We start from the raw sequence: 6,981 nt of genomic DNA, 5'->3' as shown, positions 1-6,981 counted from the left end.
GTCCTGGAAGAGGGATCCCTCCTCAGTTGCTCTTCCTGAGGTTTCTACCGTTTTTTTTCCCCGTTAAAGGGTTTTTTTGGGGAGTTTTTCCTGATCAGCTGTGAGGGTCATAAGGACAGAGGGATGTCGTATGCTGTAAAGCCCTGTGAGGCAAATTGTGATTTGTGATATTGGACTTTATAAATAAAATTGATTGATTGATTGATTGATTGATTATCTGTGAAATTAAAGTAAATCAAATCTTTGTTTCCACTGAGGGAAATGGTTTCAGCTTACAGAGACAGACAGGAGGTCTGCGTCACTGTGACATGGAGTTACTTTTCTGGGGAGGTGCACGTCAGGCTGCGGCGTAGGGTACGGTGTCCATTCAGCAGAAGTTTAAATTAGCTTTTACTCCTGCGGTCTGAGAAAGTCCAAAAATATTGATGAAAATAAACAACTCTCTCCCCAATCCAAACACTAACTCAACTTATGATGTCATAGTGGATTGTGGGGCAGCTCCACAGACAATGATAAGATAACTTTATTTGCCATTTGCACACATGCACACAGTCTGGGTACAAAGGACTTCTTGTGCAAAAACACTCAGAGCCAAGTCAGAAATAGACATGTAATAAATAGTAAAAAAAATAACGTGCACACAACAAGGTATAAAAAGTATGATAAATACAAAAGTGTAAACTCCACCTGCAGGGCATTCAGAAAGTGTCACTGTGGTTAGTTCGTCCTTATTTGCTTTTGCCATCAGTCGCAGTGAAGAAGCTGTTATAGCATCGTGTTGTGTGTGTGATTCTGCCGTCCGCTCTGCCATGTCTCAGGCTGTGTGCTGAATGTCTGTGCCTGAGGAGGGTGTAAGCTGAGTGATGTGTGTCTCTAATGAATACCTTTGTTACAACTACTTTGCTCTAAATGCGGGGCTTGAGTGTAAGGGGAGCACCTCTACTGCAGAAGTTTCCAGCTTCCTGGAAGAAAAAGAAGCACCACCTTTCTTTTGGACATGATGCGTTGATGACAGATCAAAACGTTCAGAGACAATCCCTGACCACACCTGGCCAGACATGTTAAGCCAAAATCTAAAAACCCTGAAATCTCAGCTTTTAAAAACTCCACATTCATGTTGAAGTCATTTGCACACACTGCAGGTGAAAATGTGGTTTGCTAGCTCATGTTAGCTACAGGGGTGGGAATCACCAGAGGCCCCACGGTACGATATTATCACAATACATTAGTCACGATACAATATTACTGTGATTTTATACATTTTGCGATATGCCGAGTATTGGGATAAAATATATCGCAATATAGTCCCTTTTTTCAGCTGCAAATTATGTCCCCAAAGGAAAACTTTGTCAGATAAAATAAAGTAGTTAGTCTGTTCATCTCACTTCGGTCATTTTTACTGCAGCAAAATTAATCTAGTAAACTGAAACAGCTATTGATTTTATTATTCTAAATGCTACAGTAAAAAGCTTCAAACTTAAGTCTCTTAATTTTACAGATACTTAAACACTGTTCAAATATGTAATGCTGGTCTAAAGGAGACCTGCGGGGTCCCCCAGGGGTCAGTTCTGGGCCCCCTGTTGTTCTCCCTTTATATGCTACCCCTGGGGTCGATATTTAGGAAGCATGGTATTCCCTTTCACTGCTTTGCTGATGACGTGCAGGTGTATTTGCCGTTAAAGATTCCTTCCAAAGATTCCCTTCAGGCTGCGCTAAACTGCTTAAGTGACATTAAAACATGGATGGACTTAAACTTCTTAAAATTAAATGAAAACAAAACAGAGGTTGTCCTGTTTGGTCGCCCTGATCTGGTTCAGGTCCTTGCCAGCTCCCTGGGCCCACTGGCACCTTACATGGGATCCCACGCTAGGAATCTTGGTGTGATTATTGATGGTGCTTTTAAGCTAGACAAACAGGTCAGCTCAGTGGTCAAGTCTAGCTTTTTTCAGCTGAGGCTTCTAGCCAAAGTTAAACCCTATCTAAGCCAGAAAGACCTCGAAACAGTTATCCATGCTTTTATTACCTCTCGCTTAGATTATTGCAACTCCCTGTACGTCTGCATTGAGCAGTCAGAGCTTAACCACCTGCAGCTTGTTCAGAATGCAGCAGCTCGTCTCCTGACTGGGACAAAGAAACACGAGCACATAACTCCGGTGCTCTCTTCACTTCACTGACTTCTGGTTAGGTACAGGATTGATTTTAAGATTCTTTTATCTGTTTTTAAGTCTCTGAATGGGCTGGCTCCAGAATACCTATCTGACCTTGTTGAGTTGCATTGGCCCTCCAGAGCCCTCAGATCAGCGAATCAGATGGTCTTGAATGTTCCTCGATCACTCTTAAAAACTAGAGGAGATCCTTTATTATATTTCACTGCATAAATGTTTTTGTGTGTTGTTGTTTTTGCTTATGTTAACTGTAAAGCACTTTGGTTGGCCGTTGGCTGTTTTAAAGGTGCTATATAAATGAAGCTGACATTGACATTGGAGTCTTCAGAGAGAGACAGGAGCTGCAGAGGCGGCACAAATTCCTCAGCGTCATAACATTACGCTTTAATAAGCATGCTAAATGATCTGTCTGGGCTGATTACTGGAAACACCATGTTTCCATCATAAACCTTGTCATTGCCCCTTTTAATTCCTGTACTTCTGCTGATTGTGATGTCATTAAAAACAAGTGTACAAGATGCTGCCTGTAATCTGTGATCACATGGAAACCATCTTTCCTTCTAAAAGCAGAGGAAGCAGAGGAGCACAAACAGAGCTCTGTCTGAAAGCATCCACACGACTGTCTCCTGCCACATGATCACAAATTAATTGGGACCATTTTCTCAGATCATTTGAGAGCTTCTTAAAAATACCTCCAGGACCACAATGTGCTTTTTGTGTGGGGAGCATGAAAGGAAAAAGGAAAATGTATCATGCCACTGATCAGATACACTCAGTGAAATTTAGCAAAAGATACCCTTTAACATTTATGAAGAATTCATTTGGCACATGATTTAATTCTCCATCAAGGAACAAGGATATTTTAATAATCTCCGAGGAGCAATTTGATGTACAGCCAGAAGGACCCAGCAGATAAATAATAAACACTGAGTTTTTAAAAGGTCAATAGCAGCAGGGAGAATGAGTTCTACTGTATGGTATCTGTGGCCAGACAGGAGTAGCTTGAAATCCTTAGACAGGGGTTGGCGAGGCCATCTTTAAGTCCGAACCTCGTACAGATGAGGAAGGTCATTCAAGATGTACCTCTGATGCACATGTTAATAAAAACCTGCGATCTGTTTCTACTTTTGAGGGTGAACGACCTGTACCAGTTTAAAAAGGTGAGGACATAAAGCAGCGATGAAACATTGTCATGAGAGTACTGTCGACGATAAAACTTTGAAGCTTAAGATCAAAATGCACTTGCTGATGGGCTTTTCTACACACCTCATCGACCAGCAAAAGCACGTGAACACACATGAACACGGTGCCCATGTCTCACGGTCTTGCGCAAGCGCGCACACGTGAGTGCGGTGCCCAGAGAGGCAGTCAGAGCTACAGGCTACAATGAGGCTAAAAACAGAGTTCAAATGAGGTTTTTCCAAACAGCTTTTTATGTCGGGGCTTCAGGACACTTGGATCACTACGGACGAGCAGTATGGAGATATTTTGTGGTTTCAATTATGTGTTTTTGGACGTTTGAATCTGGGGCGCCGTCAGCCTCCATTAGGTGGAGTTGTGTTGCTACCTCCTCTCCCCTTGGATCTCTGCAAGTGATGTGAGGACTCTAAAACTTCACCTGAGCCTCCCTCGGCATATGGGTGAGTAGATAATGGCTGAATTTTCATTTTTGGGTGCACTATCCCTTTAACTAATTAAAGGTAACTCTTAGAAAATACTTAATATTAGCGACACCAAGCAAACGAGCACCTGGGCATCGACCAGAACAGTAGGAAAACAAGATTAACTGTTATTGACCATCATCATGTTGGTAGAAAGCTGAAAATAAATCAGATCTGTATTATCTGTAATGTTCCTATATATCATTTGGACCGTTTGGTCCATGATACTAAGTTGCTTGCCGTTTGCAAATTATTTTTTTAGCTTACGTTACGAAGCAACCAACCGTAGATCCACAAAAAAAGTAGCCAAGTTACAGCTAGCTGGCTAACGTTACCTCAGGTTATGGTTAGCTAGGCGCCCCTGCATCACTCTTGGCTAATTGAACGTGCTTTGTACTGTACATCATTTCTTGATGGCCAAATATACACTGTTTGTCATAATACCTAAGTTAGTTTCATAGATCGCGTTAGCTGGTGAATCAATTTAGCAAGCTAGCCAACTGACATAGCCACTCAGATAGTATTTTGCTAGCAATAATGAAAGTTAGCCAAAAAGCTGTAACTGAGCTACCCTGCATTGATCTGGCGTTGGTTGCTTTGTAACATTAGCTGATAAGTAATTTTCAGATTGAAAGCTGATGAATTTTCCAGCCAGATCAACCCTTAAGTCTGGGTGAATTAAATGACGTTAATCACTCGACAGCATTTTTCAATTCATCCATGTTAGCAAGACAGGTAATCAAGATGGTTAAAATGACAAGATCACAAATTATTTCACGTCAGTGTTTTCTCTATCACAGATTCTATCGGATTTTTTCTTTTTTTTTTTTTTTAGCACTGGAATTATGAAATGGGGCATTGAGTTTGATCTAATCTTTTTTATCAGCCCACAAATGAGTCAAGAATTAGCTAGCTAGCACAGCCCGCGGGCCCTCCACCTGAGTCCCCACCTCCAGGTCACCTCATCCCCAGAAGAAGAGCGGACAGCAGCTTGAACTCACCGAATTTCTGACGTCATCAGTGATTTCGATAGCAGTGTCCTAGAACGTGCTCCAAACTCTGATTAGCTCCATGTCTCCCGTGACTGGCGGCAAGTTTTGTAGTTTGTTTACACATCGTGACCTCAACAAGATGGCCGCCTGGTCACTCCTCCTGAACATGAGCAGCGACTCTAGAGTGTTTATACCCCGCCACAGGGCGAGCAGGATTGGGACAGCACCTCATATTCCCACCGTCACACCAGTCCTTACTCACCGTAAAGCACACACCTCCTCTAGGACGTTAGTTCTGATAGCCCGTTGGAAACTGATGTGACACAGAGGTCGTCCAGTTCTTTCCTTGATATTTACATTTGAATTGTACATTTGAAAACCACGAGCCAGTTGCAAAAAGCACCTTAAGTTTGCTCCTTAAGGTTGACACTTTAGACTCACATAAATCACCTTGCAAATAACTAACTTGAGAGATCTCGTTGCATAAAACCGCAGAGCAATAATTAATTGTAATGGGGCTTTGGAAAGTTGTGTGATCCAACTCCAAACTGTCACACTCATAAATTGACTTCTGCCAAAATTTAAAGTGCAAAATCAGTTGCTCATCAGAAAGCGTGTCCAAGCGTGGAACATTCCTCTCAGGATGCCTTGAGTTTTCTCATTTATCTCCATAAATTCAACCATGTTGCAGGAGTCAGAGGTACTTTGTGTTTTTGTCCTTACTTTGGTTACTAAGTGCAACAAGCAATTTCTTAAGTATGAGACCAAGATACGAGAAAAACTTGAATCCTTAAGTAAACATTTTAAGGAAACCTTAAGGGGAACTCTTGAGTAGGGATGTAGGCAATTAGACGTCTAAACGATTGAACATCCGCTCCTTCGCTAGTCGGCACCAGAAATATTAGTCGGTTAAACCTATTAGTGTTTTATTCATGTACAAGGCAGCTTAACTGTCATGCAGCCGCCCGCCACTAGTGGGTGCTACAGAGCCGTCAGACAACAGTCCCCCTCCCCGCGGTAATGCTCAAGTAGACTGAAGTTTTAAAACAGCACGGTGGGAAATTGGAGAGATGTCCTCTCACAAAACCAGTGCGGTTTGGCAGTACTTTGATCTCGAAAATGAAAACAAGGTAGCATGTAGGATGTGTCAGAAAAAAAAAGGCATATAATCACTCGACTGCAGCAATGCGCAACCACATTCAACATGTGCATTTGGATGTTAACCTGCACGAAATGACGGCTGCTGCTACTAGCGGTGCTAGCCACACACAGCCCAAATTGGCATCATTCACCCAGAGACGCTGTGATCCCCCGACCGGACTGAGAAGATAACGCAGCTGATCACAACAATGACCTCACAAGATATGCTTCCACTTAACTTTGTTGAGCCCTGGCCACACACTGGTGAGTTGATTTCCTCATCCTGATGAATGACTCACAGCCGCACACCACCATCATCCAACACCAACCACAAAAAGCACCATCAACACTTTCATAATGGAGATACAGCACAGATTCAGCAGAACTGACAGAGAGGCGATTGGACATGTCCGTGCCTACATCATTACTTTTTAACTGGCTTCTGTAGTTCTCTGTACTGAGTCACATCGCCCTGGGTTAAAACTGATATTTCACTGATTAACTGGCAGATTTGGAGACCCATGGTTTGTTATATGGTTAAATGGAAACTGACTTTCAGGGAATGCCCAAGTCCTCAGTGGTGCCATATGCAGACACAATCTATGTGAGTTCATTCAGACATTTTATAAACAAGTCCCAGTCTGTGCAACTAAGACTAAAACCTCTGTCCAGACTGGAACTGAATGTCGTTCCAGCTTGTCTTTCTTCAGGACCACTTTGTGGGACAGAGCAAAATACACTATGTTGTGATCCGACATCCTGAGTTGAGATCTAAGAGTGGATTTCTAAGAGCTTTCCTGGTTTACAATTATTAAAATCACCCATAACAAAGTTGTGTTGCTTTCGGCATAGACTCACAAGTCAGTCTTTAGACGCTTTGCTTAACTAAAGACTGATGACTTTCTCCCTGATTTTGTGTTTAGATGGGCGGATACAATTTCAGAGTTTAAAAAAACTCCCTACGTTGCAGAACCAATAGTAAATCTGTAGGGCGGTCCTTCGGTGGCTCGCTGAACTCTTGTG

The 6,981-nt window shown here is 42.4% G+C and overlaps 1 protein-coding gene across 1 annotated transcript in view; it reads right to left on the bottom strand.

The window, feature by feature from the left end:
- The window catches only part of tmem19 (transmembrane protein 19), a 28,322-nt gene that overhangs the window by 18,797 nt on the left and 2,544 nt on the right, over positions 1 to 6,981 (bottom strand). The gene's annotated exons all lie outside the window — the stretch shown is intronic.

Source organism: Epinephelus moara, chromosome 23 (genome assembly GCF_006386435.1).
Source record: "Epinephelus moara isolate mb chromosome 23, YSFRI_EMoa_1.0, whole genome shotgun sequence".
NCBI lineage: Eukaryota > Metazoa > Chordata > Actinopteri > Perciformes > Serranidae > Epinephelus > Epinephelus moara.
Note: the sequence above shows the minus strand (reverse complement) of the source record. Positions and strands in the feature narration are given on the sequence as shown.